The sequence below is a fragment of the Mustela nivalis genome, assembly GCF_964662115.1.
Source record: "Mustela nivalis genome assembly, chromosome: 16".
Classification (NCBI taxonomy): domain Eukaryota; kingdom Metazoa; phylum Chordata; class Mammalia; order Carnivora; family Mustelidae; genus Mustela; species Mustela nivalis.
Genome location: NC_139035.1, coordinates 24,896,858 through 24,919,470, shown reverse-complemented (window position 1 = coordinate 24,919,470; position 22,613 = coordinate 24,896,858). Strand labels below are relative to the sequence as shown.

The 22,613-nt window shown below is 43.4% G+C and overlaps 1 long non-coding RNA gene across 2 annotated transcripts; it reads left to right on the top strand.

Moving 5' to 3' along the window:
* Positions 1–1,297: 1,297 nt before the first annotated feature.
* On the top strand, positions 1,298–6,008 carry LOC309850534. 2 transcript variants are annotated; one of them, XR_014304319.1, is made up of 4 exons: positions 1,298–1,480; positions 3,183–3,355; positions 3,808–4,104; positions 4,776–6,008. It is a non-coding gene; the product is annotated as an uncharacterized lncRNA (long non-coding RNA). The 2 variants fall into 2 exon arrangements; XR_014304318.1 differs by lacking the exon at positions 3,183–3,355.
* Positions 6,009–22,613: the final 16,605 nt, after the last annotated feature.

Genomic DNA, 22,613 nt, shown 5'->3' with positions numbered 1-22,613 from the left:
TTCTCCTAATTAATTGGTTGCTCTCATATTTCACTTATATTGTCAGGTTCTTATTTTTCCCTTTAGGGCTCAAGACACCGCTGACAGTTCAAATACTTCTTCATTAATTACCATGTCTTAGATTCCATATAATCTTATTATAATTATTTTTATATCATATTTATTGCAGACCAGCATGTATTAGGAGAGATTAAGAACAGGGAATTAGTTTCAACTCTTCCCTCTAATAGGCACATCGAGTCATTGCCCCAAATCCAATGGAAGGTGTACTTGGCTTGGCAGAGGAGAGGCTTCAATTAGGTTTAATTGGTCAGACATTAAACCTGTTTTGTGAAAGTGATCAATAAACATTTTATAGTAGTGAATCAAGTTTCTTTTTCACCAGCTAAACATTTCTTGTTAACTGGTTCATCTTCTCCTCCTTAGGTAACTGTGATAGACAACTAAAGCAATCACTACACTTTAAGAGGGAACTAGGAAAAATGGTAGATCTTAAAGGAAAAGGAAGGAAGAGAGTGAATGGTCTGAAAATCAGCCCATGTCCTTTCAATGGTTAAAGCAATGGTGAGTGTGTAGTCTGGAGAGCAGAAGATGTGGGGAGACCTACAGGACACGAACATCTAAAGGAACTTCCATGGATAGGAAATGGGTTAATTTCATGTAACAGAACAAAGGTCAAAGGGTAGATGCTGCAGAGAAACATTTGCACAATGTAAGAAAAAATAAACAAACTTTCAAAATCATATATACACTGGGGGCCCTTAAAAAGATATTCTCCTGCCTGTCACTCTTTTTTTTTTTTTTTTTTTAAAGATTTTTATTTATTTATTTGACAGAGAGAAATCACAAGTAGATGGAGAGGCAGGCAGAGAGAGAGAGAGGGAAGCAGGCTCCCTGCTGAGCAGAGAGCCCGATGCGGGACTCGATCCCAGGACCCTGAGATCATGACCTGAGCCGAAGGCAGCGGCTTAACCCACTGAGCCACCCAGGCGCCCCTCCTGCCTGTCACTCTTAAAAGGGTGTTAAAGAAGCTAGATTTTAAAAAATTCACCAAGTAATTATAAATGCCTACTATGTGAGACACAGTCATAAACAGAAGTGAACAAATCCAAGTGCAGGGTGCCAAGGAGCTTAGTTTTTAGTGTGTGTTGTGGCAGGGGTCAGGGGAGGGTTGGGGACAGTCCCAGAACATAAACAGTCAAACCACGGTGTCTCAGGTAGAGGTATGTGCTGTGCCAGGAAGTCAAGAGACAGAGGTCAGAGAGGCTCTGTGGGCCTAAGCATGTCAGGGATTTCCAGAACAGGTGGAGAGCTCTGAGATTTTAAACTCGGTGCAAAGAGAGCCTTTGGAGGGTTTTAAGCAGAGAAGACATGATTTGAATTCCATTTTTGAAAGACCGTTCTGTCTGTTGCATGGAGAATGAATTAAGGAGAAGAATGGAAGCAGAGGTACCTGCCCCGAGACCACTGGTTGAGACAGGTAAGACGTGGTAGACAGACCTGGGAAAGGTTCTGTTGGTAGAGCCAATGCTAGATACAAAGGGACAGATGAGAGAGTGGCTGGAAGGTGGTTCCTCCCTGCGGGGGATGCTTGGAACAGAATTCCTGTAAGTGGGAGGTTGGAGATACAGGTCTCTGGAGGTCCCTTCAACCCTGAAGTTGTGTAACTTCATGGTCAACTACGGGTGTAGCAACACTAGATCCTCCATGTAACCTTTCTGCTAATGCAGGAGCACTTTATGTGAGCAACACTGATTATTGAGACTGAGAGAGGACATGGGGGCTCTGAAGGCAGAGATGTTCTATTGTTTTCTTCACTGCTACACTTCTAGTGCCTAGTACAGCACCAGGCAAATAATCAGAACCCAGTAAATATTTGGTGATTGAATACAAAGATGAAAAGTCTGTAAATCTTTTAAACCTGAGGTTGATGTTCAAACTAACTCATCCCTGTCTAACCCACCTTACTCTTACTGTAATGTGAGAGTTGCACATGAGGGCCGACACAAAGAATAAAGAGTTGCTTACATATGTAAGTTTTGAAGCTCCGCAGTTACAATGGGTCAGAATGTTCCTCTCTCTCAGACTCACCAGTCTTGAACTTGCCTTTTCTTGTACAACTATGCCAAGCCTTTCAAATGAAGAAATCTCATAAAAACAGAAATAAACAACAAGCTAACATTAAGTGAAACCACTAGAATTGTGTGTTTGTGTTCTAAGGACATGTGCGCTCTGTGGACACCAGGGAAGGTAGTTTTTTGTTTGTTTGTTTGTTTGTTTGCTGAATCATACTGTTAACTGTAGAGCCTAGCTCTGAGCAGGCCCTCAGCAAATGGCAGGGCATTCACGAAGTCTAAGTTCACTGAGGGTGAGAAAATACTCCAAGTGTGGCTCTTCAGTCTACCTGGGAGAGATACTCAGCTCTGCTTATGAAGTCCTCTGTTCTTACGATTCTCACTGGAATTAGACCATCATGTCAAGGGGGCTATATATCAGCCTTCAAATCATTCTGGATAAATTGTTCCTTGGCTTTAAGTTTCTATTCAGTGGATAACTACCTGGTAGGTTCCGAAGACCCAACAGCGGCCACTCTGGAGGTTCTCTCTGCCTGCTCTTCCCTTTCCCTCCTGTCCCTCACTGGACTTGTACTCCGTTTCCTGTAATTCACAGAGTTTATTGCCCCTCTTATACCGTGAGGCAGAGGGGTAAACAACGATGGGGATCCAACACTGAACCCAACTGACAACAAGCAGAGATTGTTGCCAAGGCAACTGATTCAGAGAGTCCTGCATCCAGCCATCACAGCGGGGGGAAGTTTCCAATGAGATCACTTGACGGGCAGGGGGACCCTTCAGGAGAAAAGCTGAGCTGATAAAGGGACCAAGCAGTTGCCATTCCAAGTGATGTCTTTTTCTGTTTTCCTTTCCCAATAAAGAGAAGAGCTTGTAAAAGGCCTGAAGGATAAGCAGGTTGGGGAAACTGGACAGGATTTCAAAGGCTCCTGTTCAATTAATTTGACTGCAGCTAGATCAGAACAGCAGTGCTCCTGGGTACGAGCAGAGGGGAGACTTTAGGGCAAGGAGACAGGAGGAAAGGGGACAGGGCATTGAATGCACTTCTGAAGCACTGTGTACCCTACAATGGGAGTGATGGCCTTTATTTACACGATGCCTTTTGTCCAGGATCCTGCCAGCGCAGCGTAGACATCACCTCCCTGGGCTTCCAAACAGCCCTGTGAGCGGAGGATCAAGGACAGGGATTACTTTTCAGATGGGAAAACTGGCATGCACAAACAGCGTGTGTGCCAAGACCCCTTCACAAGACAGTGAGTGGCACAGCCAGAAACAGGATGCAGGTAAAAATAACAACAATGTTTTTTTTTAATTGCTTCTTAACATCGCTCTTGCTGGATCAAGATCTGTTTCACAAAACTGACTTTAAAGGGCCAAGGTCTCTATCTGGCCCTGGCACAGAGAGCCTGAGGGCTCTGAATGCAGCTGTTCACACCCCTGACACACACGTGCACCAGGGTGTTCCGGGGTGGGCTTGCGGGATACAGTCCTCACGTGAACACACTTCTGGACAGCAGTGCCGCTGCTCTGGACCTCATTCTCCTGCTTGAATGTCATCCTGCCCTTTGAGGGGGTTCATTTTGGTACTTTTCTCTGCTGTGTGGATTCTCAAACTGGGAATGTTAATCAATCAAACAAATGTTTGATTGCTGACCACATTCAGACCTAGTGCTATGACTGAGTAACAAATGTGACCTGAGGCACTCCCCTACAAGAACGCCTGTGCCTCCCACAGATCCTCCTACAGCAGAAGGAAGACATGCAGCGAACAAGAAATGGAGGATGGAAAATGAGCCGCAAACGACCACAGGCCCGATGGGGGCAGCAGGTGTGGCGGCTTCTGAGAAGAGCAGAGTGTGGTGACCAGAAGGCAGAGGAGCCCTGACCAGGGAAGGCCTCTGGAGCCATTTGTTAGAGTTTGGTCTATGGGTGGAGCGAGACGATGCCAGCTCTAGATGAAACACAAGATGCACGCACCCTGTCGCCTGCCCTCCACACGTGCTCCGGCAAGAAGGACCGAGTGTGCCAGACTGTAAGTACTTATTTACCATAATGGCACTCAACTCCTTCCCTAGACTCGGTCCCCCTGGTAGGGACAGTGCTCTATTCTTCACTGTACCGCTAATGTCTAGGTCTGGGCCTGACACATAGTAGGTGCTCAGTAAACACATGATTAATGAGTAGTTGGGTGAATCAGTGAATTAAAAATGTCCTGAGATGACAATAACATCATCTCGTGCTCTCCTCCGCGCAGCAAGAATTCATAGCCGGTGTTGAACAAATGAGCGGGAATTCCAAGTTCCCACATAGGACAGTTGGCTATGATTTGGGGGATTTGCGTCTTGGCTCTGCCACGTATGACCCTTATGATCTTAGGCCAAGGCTCCAAACCTGTTTCCTCACTTATTAAATCTGAATGAAACAATTATATTTACCTCAGTGGTCGTGGTAAGGTTGAAATAAGGCATGCAAAAATGCTTTATCAAGTTTAAATCCGTGTACAAATCTCAGTCATTATTGCCATCCGTAGTGTAATTTAGCATATCATTAATTTATGTCATCCATTACATACTTCTCCTACCAAAGTACTATTGTAAATCATGGGCCTTTTAAGGCTGCAATGGCCCAAAGATAAATAAGCCAAGGCTGACATAAAATAATTTCTGTGGTTGCCTTTCTCCCTTCTCTGTTCTCATCATTCAGCCTCACCACATCACAGCAGAACTGGAAACATTTCTGCAGTCACTTCTCGTCTCTACCCTCACTCAGGGCCAGATGCTACTTCTCTGCCCTGAAGCTGTGGCAGTGTTTGGCCAGCCTCCCAGCTCGAGTCCGCCCCCCACCTTCAATCTGGAGTCTTGTGCTAAATCATCTTTCTCAAGCATCGTGCGAGCAGGTGACTGCCTGTCTCAGACGCTTCAAAAAGTCTCTGATTGCTTCTTTTCTGAAAAGCCCCCTTCATGAAGTTTGAACTTCTTAACACAGCCCTTCCCACACTTACGGAGCTCCTTGGTCGGGGGGTGGTGGGGTAGGGACTATGTCCATTACCATTATCTACCAAGTCCCCCCTAGATCTTTAGTACAAATACATTAAGTTAGAAGAATCATATTGAGCCCTACAAGATAACCACTCTTCCAACTTCCCTTTTCAGTTGTGACCAACACAAGCTCACAAATTCCCAGCCAAGCCTTTCATGCACGGATCCCATGGACTAAATTCCGTGACACTCCATATTGTATAAGCAGTACCTCCAGCAGGGCACTTGCTCGTGCACTCTTCCTACTAACCTTCTCCTCCCTTCTGGCCCACTAGCAACTGTCTCTTGTTTACCGCCTCCACCCACTTCCCTTAGCTCCCTAGTGGGAATCATCTTACCTACCAATCCCGCACACATACTGCCACTACCCTTTGTACTTTGCACAACATACCTGTCATTAGTCTCACCCCCCCCCCATTACCCTCTGCAGTGTCCTTCAGTAAACCAGGCCCTGTTCCCATTTAGAACTGCCCAGGAGGAAGAGGCCCCACCACACACCCCTCGCTGTTTCTTCTTCTACACCGTCCATTTACAAATGAGATTCTCAGGCACCTGGGTGGCGACGGCCTTAGCTCAGGTCGTGATCCTGGAGTCCCGGGATCAAGTGCCGCATAGGGCTCCCAGCTCCATGGGGAGTCTGCTTCTCCCTCTGACCTTCTCCTCGCTCATGCTCTCTCTCAAATAAATAAGTAAATAAATAAAATCTTTTAAAAATAAAAAAATAAAAATAAAAATGGGATTCTCTCCAGCACCAGCCGATCAGTACTGAATGTCTGTTACAGACAACTCTTAGTATTAGGTGCCAAGAAAGTGACATGGTGTGTGTTTTAGTCCCTGCCCTTGGGGACCTTATGATATAGTTGGTGATACAAGACGTATGCCTAAAATAGTTACGTGCCTTGCAAGGTCCTTACATCTGCAGGCATTTCTCTCCCCACAACCCCCAACCCCCCGCCCGACCCTGCAATATGATTTATTTATTTGGCCTGAGCCAGCTGCCGACTCCTTGTTTTCATGTCTGTGTCCTTTTTGCAGCATGCTTGTTCGTGAATGTTTCTCTGAGTGTGTCACTTCTGCTCAGAGGTATTTCTGTACTTTTTTTTTTTCCTTTTTTTTAATGTATGCCCAAGCTTTCCCACCAGAACATAAGCTGGAAGGTTGTGGTAATTAGGTTCTTCCTGTCACACCACAGACTGCTGCTCCCAGGGGCTTTCAGCCAGTGCTGGTGACAGAGGCTGGCTGAAAGAGGTCATCTGGCCCAGTTGTTACTGTCACACACACACACACACACACACACACACACACACACACACAGAGATCTGGAAGTAGAGCTCAGTTAGAATCACAATGCCACCTCTTCCAGAGCCATGTTAATCAACCCACACTGACTTCCTTGTGATCAGGGGACTCTATAACTTAACATGACACCAGATGAGAAGTGACTGTGTATGCAGCCAGGTGCCTAGGGTCACAAAAATTGCCAGATCACTCATACTGCACTGGCAACACAATTACCATGGGGCTCAGGGAATCATTTTCTCCATTCCCTTCTAAGTTCAAAATATGCTGTTTCTTCTATGTTTTCCACAGGTAATGGATGCTACCTCTCACTGTTCATTATTCACCTCGAAATACTTGTTGAGCATCTCTCTATGCTGTGCATACAACAGTGTGACAATCAGTCTCTACTCTTAAAGACCTTGCTGTCTAGTGACAAAAACAGGCAGAAATGTAGGAAAGCACAAAGTGCAAAGGTGAAGGTCAGAAAAGGCTTTGCCAAAAGCCAATAAGGGAGTTACCTAACTCAAAAAAGGCAGATTTCCTCAAGAAAGTAACCTTGAGGTTTGGCTTATGGATGAGCAGGTCTTAAGTAAGATGCAGGCGGAAGGAGGGAAGTGTCTATAGATGTGACCATCTTGTAGGGCGGGTAATGATTTCATGCCTATTTCATGTATCACAAGCTGTATCAAGAGGTCCCTAAATACGGACTAAAACTTACGCACCATGTTGCTTCCTCAGCACCTGATACTAAGAGCTGTCTTTAGCAGTTACTCCATATCTCTTAGCTGTTGTCTAGCGAATCCCACCGTAGCCATCCGAATTTGAGAAAAAGTCCCAGCCCTTGAATGGGCAATCTCCCGGCCCACTTGGCTTAGTGGACGAAAAGGTGGTCAGAACTTGTACTGGGTGAGGAGTTCCGTCATCCTGTCTTCCTCAGACAGTCTAATAAGAAAGGAGACTTCCCCATGCCTCAGTATTCTTTTTTAAAATCTAAATTCAATTTAATTAACATATTAGTTAATTAGTTAATAAACTGTAAGTTTCAGGGGCAGAATTTAGTGACTCAGCAGTTGCATACAACACCCAGTGTCCATTCCATCAAGGGGCCTCCTTAATGCTCATCACCCAGTTACCCCCCTGCCCCGCTTCCTTCCAGCAACCCTCAGCTTGTTTCCTAGAGTTAAGAGTCCCGTATGGTTTGCCTCCCTCGGTTTTTATCTTATTTTATTTTTCTTTCCCTTCTCCTATGTCCTTGTTTTGTTTCTTAAATTCCACATCTGAATGAAGATGGTATGTGTTTCTCTGACTTAGTTCACTTAGCATAATACCCTCTAGTTCCAGTCACATCATTGCTAATGGCAAGATTTCACTCTTTTTGATGACTGAGTAATATTTTATTACACACACACACACACACACACACACACACACACACCCCACCTTTTCTTTATCCATTCATCAGTCAATGGACATTTGGGCTCTCTCCATAGCTAGGCTTCTGCTGATAATGCTGCTATGGACATCAGGGTACATGTAGCCCTTCGAATCTGTATTTTTATGTCCTTTGGGTAAACACCTAGTAGTGCAATTGCTGGATCATAGGGCAGTTCTATTTTTAACTTTCTGAGGAAACTCCATGCTGGAAACACCAAACTGGTGACAGCACCAGTTTGCATTCCCACCAATAGTGTGAGAGGGTTCAGTTCCCCTTTCTCTGTATCCTCGCCAATACCTGCTGTTTTCTGAGTTCTTAGTTTTAGCCATTTTGATTGGCCCACACCCCACTATTCTTCTGTGTGCTGGGAATCTCCTGAGATTGCTAGATGGTAGGTCCTGGGAAGCCTAGCCACATCAGAAAGTGAGAGGAGCCATGGGTGAAGCCTTTCTGGTAGGTCTCTGTTGTCTGGTCACTAGGCTAGCTGGCATGAAAGAAGCACCTGGCAGGGGTGTATCTGCTCCCACTTAGAAACCCTGTTCAGAATCACCCCTGCTGTAGACTTCCTGTTCTCATGATGCAGGATACAAAGTGGTAGAGGGTAGTCACATTCAGATAAGGAACCTCCTCTGTGATCACCCCCCAAACGGGACAGAGAGAGAAACAGCCCAGGGAAGAGTAAAGAGATGTCAGTGAGGTTCCAGAAACCCACCCTTACTACCCCCACTCAGCCCCCACCTGGCTCTTTACCAAGTCAGGCCAGAAGCAGTGCCCAGAAGGTCACGCTCGACTCCACTCCCCACCACCCAGGGCAAACCATTCAGATGATTTACTCACACGCCAATGATACAAACTTTGGAGAACATAGATTTTAAAACGCATGACTTCTCTGAAAATGCCTGGATAGTGTGAGCTGTAAATAACTAATACTCAGTAAGTAAAATATGCTCTCTGAACAGTAAGTAGGATTTTGGCTTTTAGGAGATTCTACTCATAAGTCTCTCAAGGCAAGATGCTTTGCAAAGTCATCTTCAGCTAGGCTAGGAAATCTGTTGAAAGAAATGGAAGAGACATATATACAGGGGCAGCTGGCAAGAGACGAGAACAACAGAGCCTTCTTGTTTCCCTTTCAGGGATGTGGGCTCTCAACACTGTGCTTACCACTGGGCAGGCATACTGTTGAGTCATTACAGAACTGGGTAAACTATAAGATGAAAATTAAAACAAAAAAGGAGAAAAGAGAACAAAAAAGAATTTAGAAAATGGATAAAATATAGACTAAAAAATTAAAGACCAGAAACGTTAAAGTGAGCTAGCAACAACTGAAAGCAATACACAAAAAGAGTTAAAATGTAGGCTAAACATTTCACAGATTAAGAGTTGAAACGTAAGACAGAGGAAGACCGTGAGAAAACAAAGAAAGGCTCAGACCTATCAAGGTGAGATATTAAAATGTAGAAGTTAAAAGATGCAAGGTTATGATCAAACTAAAATCCAGAGATAAGTTTAGACCCGGGGAAGGTGGGTCTAGGAATCAGCAGAAAGAAAGGACAGGGTGTGTGTTGGGGGGAGGGGAGGACCCAGGGAGAGATGAAAGGCGGGCACAGGTGGGAAGAAGCTTAGAGGAGAGGGTCCGAGGGAGAGGCTTCTACTGCACAGTGGGGACAAATTTGTGCAGCCATTTGTCTCTTGGCCCCTCAGGGTGCTTTTGGAGACTCCTGCCCCAACACCAGGCTTCCTGAGCCCTCTGCCTGTGGGGAAGAAGACAGAGGCACAGGTCCTCCAGAGCTAGGCAGTAGAGAGAGCTGACCCCCTCGGATCCCAAAAACTTTGATAGGCTACCTTTTCCCAGAGAGGATGCTCTGCTCTAGCCCCTTTTCCCCTCAGCCCAGCGTCAGAGCATAAACTGAGAGTCAGAAATCTGGTGGTCAGGACCCCAGGTGGACTGTGGCTATCAACCCCCAGCCACTCCCGCTTTCGCTATCAGGACTGAGGTAGAAGTTCTCGCTAGCTAATGTGCACCCAGCCCATCAAATATGAAGCCAGGCCAAGGAGATGTTGTGGCGTGGAACTATTGGGATCTCTCTAGGTCTTGTCTCCCAGAGTCCTGGATTTTTGCCCCCTTTTTGTTCCCCTGTTCTTGCTCGTCTTACCTCCACGGACCGATCCAGTTTCTCTCAACATCCCCCAGTGCCCTCCCTCCATTTGATCCTGTTTGGGGATCATTAAGTGAACTCAATGTCTTTCTGGTTCTCTGGGGCAAATGCGGTTGTCCCAGTGTGGACATTCTGTGTAATACCCGGCACAGCAGCCTCTGTTTCTTCTGATGATAACAAACTCAGATTCTAATTCCAACCAGCTGTCTTAGAGCACTGGCCACAAGGGAGTTCAGGCAAGTGTTCATGTTCAGTTTTACATAAACTCAACCTGACTGCTAGAAAACAGCAAAACCCACGCTGTATAGAGAATGAGTCAGTGGCATCCGGTTTCTACGTGAGGGGCAGCCCAGCACATTTTCTAAAATCAAGACACTTTGGCGGGGGGGGGGCAGGGACACAATTTCATGTTTCTCTTATTTTTTGCCCTCAACTAATTCTTTCAAATGTAAGACAGCACCATGGGAGGAATATATCCTGGTGTTACTAACACAGAGAAATCCTGGGAAGCAAGAGGTTTGTGTTAGCATCAAGATGATGTCCACTCAAAGCTGTCACACCTGACACTGCTTCCTGTCTCTTCACCTTAATAATGAGTTTCCAGGTATCAAGTGAAGGCTCCCGAGTAGTACAACAGTAGAAGACTACGTCCTCCGTGCTGCGAGTGACAACAGGGACCGATTTTCATGTAGCTTAAAGCACATGATATGCCATTCCTCTAGCATAGCAGCCCACAGAACCTCCACACGGGGAGCATGCTAGAGAAGCACATCAGCTCCGGAGTATCCATCTGCCTCTTGATCAACCAAACTTGAGGGCAGAGCAACTAATTAGGGCCTATGTGCTGGATCCTGAGGGACCTTCAGACATTTTTTTTGGAGTGACCTGGGGGTGGAGAACACAGTACAATTTAATGTAGACAACTGTGAAATGTTGTCTTTGGGCAAGGACTCCATGCACCGAACCCAGTGTGCCAGTAAAGGGGAACCAACAGCTCCAGAGTGGGTCGCACTCATGCGAATGCTTTCATTAGCTAGCTGGGGCAGCCTCTAGATAAATACGGACATCCTATCTAGGTCAAGGTTGGGGAAGGAAATATCTTTTGTTAGTTAATCCCAGTGCTATTCATTTGACTGGGGCCAGATTAGTGTCCTTTCAAAGAATGAGCTGGAAAAATATTAACCAGTGTTTCAGGTTATCAAGTAAGGGCTCACAGCTCACAATTCAACACAAGAACAAAAAAGGCAGAGGTCTTAGGTAGGGATGTAGTCTCTCCTAAAATCCCCAGACTTCTCCTTTATCCACAAGCACCCCCTCCCAACACATACTCAGATGTTCAGAAGGCACACACCATTGCCCTTTGTGGACCTTATTGGAGGTACAACTCTATAAAAGTCTGTAATGGTAAGTAATGGGTCTTATTCTTCATTTGGGGTTGGCACCCATGAAGCTGACCCATGTCAGGTGTTTAACTACCCTTCTGCTTCTCCTTCCAGGTTTTTCTTCAGTCAGAATCTAGAGCAACATCTCAGCCTTCTTAGTGACCAAGGAATCCAACTCTGTTCTGTCTCAGTTTTATAGAACCAGGGCTTAGTAGAACTCAAAATGATTCACCTTCCATCCTCTCGAAACTCAGCTTAGTTACATCCTTAAAACCTGTTGATAAAACTTCCCTGAAGCCCCTCTTTTGTAGATATGAGAATAGTCAACAACTCTTCAGCATCTGTGTTTTCAGGATTTTGTGAACATACTCTCAACCTTTTGTGTCTTCTGTTATGAATTACTTCATGCATTTTGACTCAAGTCTTTCTGAAATAGCACCTGAATTCATTCTCTTTATGAATCTTCTCTCTGTTGGAAACACTCAAGGAGATTTTATACTTCTCATAGGCTAAAGTACATATTCCTTCCATAGAAATAATTTTCCACCAGCAGAAATAAATCTTCTAGTATCATCTTAGCACAAATATTTTAATAATCCAGCTTTTTTTTTTTTCCAGCTTCTTTCTTAAACCTACTGACCCACAGGTAGTGAGATAAAGAATGAAGATTCTTAATCCACAAAAATAATTGGGATTTGGGGAGAATCACTAAGGATGGTAAAAATGGTAAAAATAAAAAATAAATGAAAAATAAAAAAACAAACAAAATCTTATGAATATAGAAATAAAATGTTCAGACTGTGTGAGCATTACATCCAACTCTCTTTTTTAACACTCAATGTTCTTGCTAAGTTATACTGACACTGAATAATAGAAGAAAAAGAGTTAATTTGAACTGAAGATAGAAAGAAGTTCAGGATCCTACAGTGAATGACAAGCTGAACAAGAGATGTTCATTTTAGGACACCACCCATTGGAATACAACAATGATATGTGCTCTTTTTTAAAAATAAAGCAAGCAACTCAATTTCCTTTTACTAGTAGAGTTCAGGAAGGGGAGCTGTGCAGGATGGGGACATTTATTTTATTTTCAGATGCACATATTATGGAAAGAGTCCACACGAGAGCCATGAATGTTACCATAGCTCTTAAAGGAGGCATCAGAGAGAATGGGCTCTGGAGCTGGATAATAGGTATGTGTCCTTCTAGCTGCGTCACTTACGAACAATGTGATGAGGACTGAAGTTGTGCATGAAGATCCCCTATGTAGCGATTTGTTACATATCGAATCTCTCTGTGCTTTGATATTGTCTGCCTACCTTAAATCACATCTTCCTAGTTGCCTCCCCAAAAGGCCCATGTGCTCTGATGCAACAATTAATGGGCAAGCAAGTAAATGTCACACATTTAGACCACTAGAACTGTGGAGTTGGAGCACACCTTAGTGATAGACTTATACCCCAGTTCTTACTCGATAATAGTCTAGTCCCTCACATTACAAAATTGTCACGTGCTCATTTCATGGAGTATGAAAATGAACTAATGATTTCCTTGTTATCAGAGTGATGAAAGTTTTGAATTTCTTCTCTTTTTTGGGGGGGGTAGGATGGTATATATGTACATAAATATTTATATATAGTGGTATATATATGTGAGTCTATGTGTACATGTATATACATGCAGATGTATACATGGACACATACATTTTTAGATTTACAAAATTCAGATTATAAATCCAGTTTTTAACTATATGTATGCATGTCACATGGGTGGTTCAGTTGGTTAAGCATCTGCTTTCAGCTCAGATCATGACCCTGGAGTCCTGGGATCGAGCCCCACATTGGGCTCCTGGCTCAGTGGGGAGTCTGCTTCTCCTTCTCCCTCTGCTCCTCCCCCCACTAGTGCTCTCTTGCTTGCTCATTCTCTCCAATAAATAAAATCTTTAAAACAACAATATATACATAATGTGAATTTTCCCATGTCAGTAAATATCCTTCAAAATGCACAATCAAAAAATAATTTATTGAGGGGAAAGTCACATAACATAAAGTTAACCATTTAAAAACAAACAATTCAAAGGCATTTAGGACATTCATACATGTGTCCACCAGTTCTATCTAGATCCAAAATATTTGTCACTCCTAGAAAAAGTCCCACCCCATTAGGTAGTTTTCCCCCTTTCTTCCCCACCCCTGGTGCTTGGAAACTACCCAGCTATCATCTGTCTTTATGAATTTACCTCTTCTGGCTATTTCACATGCATGGAATCCTACAATATGTGACCTTTTGCATCTGGCTTCCCTCACTTAGCATAATGCTTTCAGGGTACATCCATGTTGTAGTGTGTGCTAGTATTTCATTCTTCATGGATGAAAACTACTCTGCTATACGTGTATGCCACGATATGTTTGGCTGTCCATCCACGAATGGGCATTTGGGCTGTTTTTAACTTCTGGCTGTTATAAATAGTGCCACTGTGAAGGTATGTGTATATGTACTTCTTTGACTACATGTTTCCAGTTTTTGTTTTTTTTTTAAGATTTATTTATTTATTTGAGAGAGAGAGAGAGAGAGAGAGCGCCAGAGTGGGAAGAGAGGCAGAGGGAGAGAGAGAGAATCCTCAAGCAGTCTCCCTGCCAAGCATGGAGCCTGATGCAGGGCTCGATCCCACGATCCCGAGATCATGACCTGAGCTGTAACCAAGAGTTGGATGCTCAGCCGACCGAGCCACCCGGGTTTTCAGTTTTCAGTTCTTTTGGGAATACACCAAGGAGAGAAATGACAAGGTCATATGGTAATTCTATGTTTACCTTTTCAAGGGAGCACCAAATTGTTTTCTATAGCTTCTGGGTCATTTTACATCTCAATCAGCATCAGTGCATGAGGGTTTCCATTTCTCCATATCCTCACCAGCATTTTTTTGTTTTTTTCTGTGATAGCCATCCATTATCGTGAATGTAAAGTGATACCTCACTATGGTAAAATCACAAGTTTTAAATGACACCTGGTTTTCCATAATAGATTAACCAGTCTCTGCTCTGCTGGCATTCAGATTGTTTTGAAACTGTCCCTATTATAAATAGCTATGTGATGTTATCCTTATTGAAATCTTTAATTCAAGCTCATTATTTTCTTAGTGAAAGTTCCTGAGGCAGTGATCTGACTTTCCAGGTCAAGAAGCTGAGTTAACAGGAGTTGGGACCAGAATCTGCATTGCCCATACCTCAGCCAGTGCCTCCTCTGATTTTCTGTTGGGGCTGGGTCAGGACTTCGTATGGCAGATGTACTGCAGATTAGGGGGAGCTCAGCTAAAAGCAGTGAATTCTTCAGCGTTGGGTTTGATGCTCTGTGGAAATGACTCCAAAGTCACTGCTAGTACTATTTTCTCTCATTCTAGTTTTCCTTAAGTGGAAAAAGGGCTGTAAACACAGCAGAATTCTATGCACTCACACACATTGTTGTATACTGTGTACTATCTACAATTTTACATGCATTGCCTTCAACAAAGACACCCCCTACTCCATCAGCACATGCTACAGACTCTCAGTGGAGTGGCTTCAGCTCCGTCACACTGGGTCAGCTTCCCTTCTGTGACATTGCTTTTCCCTGTTCCATGGCATTCCATGGGTGGGTGGAAGAGTGACGTGTAGATTTGTGCTGTCATTGATAGACCTCTATTTAAATGGCATCTTCAATGAGGTTCAAGCTGGTAAGAAAGTGAGATCCAATGATACATTTTGAAGTTTTTAGTGAGATCCCAGAAAGAAATATATCCAGCCACATACAGTGCATAAAACTACAGTCTGTTTCCCCTCTAATTGGTAATAAATGTAAATGTTTAGTTATGCCTGACTAGGGAGCTATGAACAACACATCTGTCTGACTGCTTTTTCAGTCTTCACAAGGACTGCAGCATTTATACCATCTGTAGCTTGTGGAGGATGAGAGAGACAGGAGAATGTAAGCCTGAAATTTAGAGAATGGGTATTGCTGGAGGTGCACAGGGAATTGACTCATTCAACAAATATTTATTGCGCATCTATATGGCCTGGGCACCAGGCAAGGAAAAGAGGATGCTGTTGACTTGAAGGAGATAATAAGTATCTTTCCTTCCTAAATTCTAAATCAATTGATGGGGAATTGTCAGGATAATGGAGATATAAATGTCAAATCTGTTATGGAGAACAAATTCCCCTGTATCCGATCTTAGGTGGGAGTAAGTGAAGGTTTCCCAACAGTGGACTCCAAAATAAATCAGCAGACACCGCAGCACTAGAGGACTGCAGACCTTGCCCACAAGGGCAGGGCATTGACTATTTGTCTCAAGGCCTGGCCAGAAGCAGAACAGGCAGGCTCTCTGCAGTTCAGCAGGGCCAAGAGAAGAAGAGAAGGCCAGTCTTCCTCTCATACTCAGTGAGATGAGTGAAGGGGCAACAGAGACCAGGACATAAACACAAGTACTCTGGCTCTCAGCCCTGCCTATAGGCTAGGGTCACTTGGGAGCTTTAGCAACACTGAGGCTCAGTCCCCAAATGTAGAAATTCTGATTCCATTGGATTCAGATTGGGCATACCCATGGATATTTTTTAAAACTCCCCCATTAATTGTAAATGTACATCTAGGAGCCAAGAATCACCTAATAGAAAGTGAGGGGAAAGGAGCTCCCCGTCCAACACAACCCAGCAGATCTGAGGAGGGTATAGAGAGGGGATAGCTGATAGCTCCTATCTTCTGGGCTCTCTCATCCTCCTGAAAGAGAACTCATGAAAGCAAGCGCAGTGCTATTTGCCTAGTACCCTGGGTCCTCAGAAGGTAAAAAGACCAAAAACCTAGGGTTCCAGAGATTCTGGGACCGTGGGTGGCCCCAGTTCCAAAGATCACTGTGGCACCTGTGGAAGAGGCAACCAATAAGGAGAAGCAGGGCCACAAAGCCCCCACATGAAGTTACAACAGAGCAAGAGGGAGAATAAAGGAAAAAGGAAGCAAGGTAACTAGGGACACAGACTGCTCATTAATTAGCATCCTTCAGGGTTCAGACTTGGGATAACAAGCCTTCCTTCTTAGAGCAGGCTGTCTGTGGTCTGCCTTAGCCATATGTGCAGACTCCACTGGGGGCTGTGGTGCTGTGCCGAGGAGCTCAATATTCTTGGGTTGCACTGAGGATTAGAGGAGAGGCTATGTATCAAGTGCACAGCCTAGTGCCCAGCACAGAGTACATCCTGATCAGATGTTTGGAGATACTGTGTTGTCTGCTTTGAAAATCCACAGAACCTGTGGCAGCAGAGGGCTGCCCTTGGCTTGTTTGCTCGAGGTCTGAGTCACCTGTGTGGAAGTGGAGATTTTTAAATGGCTTTTCAGGGACTAACAGTTTTACAGAAATTCCAGATATTTCAGTCCATTTTTTTTTTTTTTGGTTCAAATATCATTAATTGGCCAAAAGACAGAGAGAGGGGGGGGAGAAAAAATGTCATGGATTCCTGAACATGATACCTTAATGAGCCTTACTGATAACTAGATCAAACAAGGACTCAATACCTAGCAAGTATTTTTCATTCATTTGATCCTAGCTACCCAGAAAGCCACATTTTTTATAATTCTGTTTTACAGACAGGAAACTGAGGTTAGAAGAAGTTAAATAATATTTCTAATGTCAGCTTTTAAGTAACAAAAGAAGGATGAAAATCAGGGCTTTTAGTTCTAAATCTGTCTCTGTTTCAATTATATTACAGCAACATAACAGTGCTTATTATCGTCAGAGACAAGGAGGGTAAGAAAGATATGATTCTTAAGTCTTCTAGAAGCACTGCCTTACAAGTCGCCTTTGTGGTATATAGAGAAAGGGTTTTGCCAGTTTGAGAATTCCTGCCTTGCTCTATTATCCAGTATCATCACTCTTTCTCTCCTACCCATTGCAAAAATTCATTATATGGAGTCAAGAACAAATTAATATTCACACTTTCTAAAATTTATTTTTCAAGGGCTCTATAGAAGATACTGCAGACTGGGGAAAAATGAGAACTTTCTGAACCAAGAGTCACTTTTCCCCCCAATTTAATTGCATGCCATGTCCCTTAGACTAGTATCTTCACTTTGTGTTTTATGTCCCTGATGACAATCCACAGGAAATACCATGAAGAATATTGGCTGCAAATTCCTTAAATTTTCACTTGTGACTTGACTTTGATGGATGATTTTTGACCAAGTGAATGAATGAATGAACACTGGGGAAGATTGAGATTGTTGAGTTCACAAGGTAGCAGAGGTGCCGTGCTTTACTTAGTGAATACTGGTAGACGACCCACAGCCTTTGAGGGCTGAGCATTTGCAGGTCCAGCTAGCTGGGGTCGGACAGGATAAGAGGAGGCTGAGAGGGGAAGGGAGGTGTCTTATCTCTCCCAAGGCCTACTAACAAAGCCCTTTGCTATGACCATAAGCGCCTGATGTCACTACTCATCTTAATTCCAGACTGATGCTTTACTTGAATTAGTTAGACATTGCACGTTAGCAGCGCTGCACAGTACCACTTGTCTCCAGGCCTTCCCGGAAGTCCTATCTTGGCAGCACTTCCAGCTGACTTGCAATTGTCTTCACCTTCTTTGTAAACAGGCATTTGATAAGGAAATTCATTGTAAGGAGGAAGAAGTGGTCACTACATATTTTCCCATGACTATCACAAACAAAAGTGGTGCCTCAAAGTAGCTTCATTCCACTTAACAGCCTCAATTCAATTCCATACACATTTATGAAGTTCATTCTCTGTGTGGGACATTGATAGAGACTCTCAGAATTCCAAGGATAAATGAGTCCTGAGCCTTGTTGTCCAGGTGGAAATGTTGTAGTGGGGACTAAGATATGTACATAAAGAACAATGGCAGCCTGGATTCTCTGTTGTTTAAGAACTGTCTACTGTTAGATCTCATGAAGTTTCACTGCATTGGCCTTAGACACATACTTACCATCCGTCTTACTAAATATGGGTTTAGCCACTGATAAAAAGGTAAAAGATCACACATCATCGCAGCACTAACCACTCAAAGTCCCTGAATCCTGATGCTGCGGCACGAGATATATTAGAAGTATTTCTGAATACAAGGCTTGAAATATCAAGAGCTATGAATGAGAGAGCATGACGAATACTTTCATTTTGTAATGTAAGGGCATTCCAATGGTATTTTAGGTCCAAGAGTGCTATATCGAGAACTCTTAAAAGTTTCAGCTTCTCAAAGGGGCTCTCAGATCAGCAAACATTTGTGAAATGTCTACCATGTGATGGCTATTTAGCTGGGTCCTAGGGAATAGGTACAAAAATCATGAAGAGACGCTTCCTGCCTTTAAGGAGTGATCAGCCTATGAGGGGTACAAAAATAGATGCTTTCTCTAACTAATGTTAGGTGCTTAGGCAGAGACTCACATGGTACACCATGCCAGCAGAAGAGTCCAGGAGGGTAGCCCAGGAGAGGATTTTAAAGGCTCTCCAAGATTCCTTTATAAATTAATAACAGAGCTACCCTATGGCCCTGAAATTGCACTACTTGGTATTTACCCCAAAGAGAACAAATGTAGTGAAAAGAAGGATCATCTGTATCCCAGTGTTCATAGCAGCAATGGCCACAGTCACCAAACTGCGGAAAGAACCAAGATGCCCTTCAATGGACGAATGGATAAAGAAGGTATGGTCTGTACATACAATGGAGTATTATTGGAAATAATCTGAAAGGATGAATACCCAACTTTTGTAGCAACATGGATGGCACTGGAGGAGATTATGCTGAGTGAAATAAGTCAAGCAGAGAGAGTCAATTATCATATGGTTTCACTTTCTTGTGGAGCATAAGGAATAACATGGAGGACATTGGGAGATAGAGAGGAGAAATGAGTTGGGGGAAATTGGAGGAGGAGACAAACCATGAGAGACTGTGGACTCTGAGAAACAAACTGAGGATTTTGGAGAGGAGGGAAATGGGGAGTTGGGTGAGCCCAGTGGTGGGTATTAAGGAGGGCACATATTGCATGGAGCGCTGGGTGTGGTGCATAAACAATGAATTCTGGAACACTGGAGAAAAAAATGTTCCCCAAAGATGCCTTAAGGGTTAGTATTGGTCTGGCGAAGAAAGGTGTGAAGGGAAGTTCAGGCAGAGGGAAAAGAAAAGGCATGTGGAATAGAAGTGGGCTCTCTTTTGGGGGAATTCTTAGTTTAGTCTTTTAGGGTTAAGAGCAATTCAGAAAATGGTGGATGTGGCTGGACGGGCATAACGATCATGACTAAGGAGGCTATGGGCACCATGTTAGGAGGTTTAGGACCCATCATAAATGAGATGCACTGAAAGTCACCATGACATTCAGCAGTGTGGGGAATGAGGTTAAATAGAACATGGCAGAGGTAGCAAAGTTCAGGAGGCCACAACCAAGAGGTTGTGAAGGCCTGGGGTGATGCTGTGCAAATAAAGGAAACAGGAAGGGTAAAATTGCAGAGTTGGGAATTGATTGGATGTGAATATTTAAGAAGAGAAAAGAATCTAAAATGACTCTGAGGTTTGGGGCTTGGATGCCAATGTGGATGGTGGTATCACTTAAAGTAACTGGAAATAAAAGAGAAAAGGTTAGAGGCAGGGGAAGAAAAGTCCAGGTTGCTATATATGCTGAACTATATTTGTCCTATGGGACAACTGGGGGAGATGGGCTACTGAATGCACAAGTCTGAAGTTTAGAGGAGAGGCTAGGGCTGGAAGTATAATCAGAGACTCTGTCTTCATGTTCTTCTCTCTTGGATCAGAGATTGGGAAGTAGAAGCCAGGAAGTAAATAATACATGTTTAAGGCTGAGTGCTTGGGGGCCCTGGGGGAGAGCTATTTGCTATAGGAAAGAAGAATAAAGACAATCTTTTAAGATTGTCTATGCCTTAAATTCTGCATTACGGAAAAATATTTTAGACCAAGATAGGAATTGGCTGCTAATCCCAGCCTGAAAGCATTTTTTTTTCCTTTTGCTATCTATTTTTGGTGTCATTCAGTTTATTTTTAGTCACCATTGGAATTAACTTTGGAGAATCTTCTTTTGGAGTTTATCCAGGAGAAGGTGACCTGGATAGTGAAGTATCTGGAAATCCTTTCATATTAAGATTGATTTAAATATCCAGGAGAGACACATACCGCACCCCCACCACACACATGCACACACACACAGATAGTTGCATGATAAAAAGACTTCCTCTAAATATTTAAAGGGCCATCAAATAGAAGAATAGCAGACTTATTAAACATATCTCCAGGAAATCAATGAGTGGAAGCTATATACAGGTAGGGCTCACATTTACTCAGTAAATAATTATTACAGACCCATGTTTAGTAAGCAGCATTCTAGGTACAGATTTGGGATCTAATGAGGGACAAAATAAAGTCCCTATTCTCCTAAAGTTCATATTTTAGTAATGAAGAGACAGATAATCAACAAGATACATGAATTCAGAGACTGATAAGTACCTTGAGGAAAAGAGTACAGTGCAAAAAGATAGTGGCATGATCAAGAGGAAGGACACAAGGGTTGGGGAAGACCTCACTAGATTAGGTGCTAGGGAAGACCCTCCCTTCAGTGGAGGAGCTGATATTTTGAGATTAGAATGACAACAATCAGCCAGTCTTAGGAAGAGCTTTCTGGGAAGTATGAATATCAAGTGAAAAAAGTCTAACTCAGGATTGAGCCTGGTCTATCAAAGACAAGAAAGCAGACCAGCGTGGCTGAAGGTAAGTGAATGAAGTATCAGATGAAGTAAGATGGGTTGACAAAGGAAGCTCATACAACGTCTCTTTGGGTTTTATTCCAAGTACAATGAAAGAGTCTTGTGTAAGTTTTGGATGGGATTTATTCAGGCAGTAAAATTATATAAACTATTCTTTAAGAGATCCCTCTGGCCAATGGGCATAGAATGGAGTATAAGGGAGTTAATGCTATCAGCAGAAGTTCAGGGGCCAAAGAATGGCAGCTTAGAGCTGGGTCACAATGCTGTAGATAGAGAGAGATGGGTGGATTCCAGAAATATTTTACAAACAGAAATGGCAGGAGTTGTTGATAAAGTGGGTGTTGAGTGGGAAAGCAGAGAGGAAAAGGGAAAATTAAGGATGACTCTTGTGTTTTTGACTTAATGCTTCAGTTAGCTGGTGCTGCCATTTATCAAGACAAAGAAAGACTAGGAGAAGCAGGTTGTAGACAATAGAGGGGATTATGAGTTATGTTTTGGATATAATTATGTTTTGGATATAATTATTGAAATCCCGATTTGACTCACAAGTGGATAAATCATGTAGGAATAGCTACACAAGCCTAGAGCTCAGAAAAGAGGTCATGGCTGAAGAAACAAAGATAGATGGGCCATGGGACTAGAGATGGAAAGAAGGAGAAGAGACCTCAAAACTGAGCCTTGGGAGATTCTGATATTCAGAGATCAATTTAAAAAGGCAGTCATTAAAAATGAGAGCTAAAGGATAGGACAAAAACCAAGACAAGGTGGAATAATAAAAATCAAAAGAACAAAATATTTAAAGAGGAAGTCACTGCATTTAAGGAAAACTTAAGGATGGCAACAACTGCACCTCACCAGCAGACAGAGATGACCCAGGCAAAGCGGATGCTAAAGAAGAGACAGAGATGTTTACTGGTTGCTCAAGGCTTGGCTTCTGGAAGTCTTGTTAAAGATATTACTGTGCTCTAGAAGACCACTTTCCCTAACACTGGGCATCCTGTTCTCAGGTCTTCAGGAATATTTTTCTTGCTTACTGCAGGACTCTCCTCCAGTTAGATTCTGACTCTTGCTGTCAGTTTTCAGGACCAGCAACATGTTTGTCCTCTACTGATGACCTCACCTCTTGGGTGCTTTCACCCATCATTATAACAGGGGTACTTCCTGGTTAGAGACCAACTCAGACCCACATTCCTTAAACTTTGCCCAGCACCACAGGTCTTTCTTGGTCCTAGCACTTACTTGCATCGAGTCTGGGACAACTCACTGCACTAGAACCTGATGATCATAGTCATGAGTGGCCACACATAGATGGAATGAACCATCTAGAAAGGGCCCTTCTCTGAGGAGGATATCTGCTCCACATGGAACTGTGGTATGCCTGGCTTTTGAGGACCCTCTCCTCCCAACATCCCAGATTCCGTGGTATTTTCAGACACAATGTAAAGTAACAAATCCTGGGTTCCTTTTAGGGAATCACTTTGAAAGCAAACATTTAATGAAGCACAATTACATT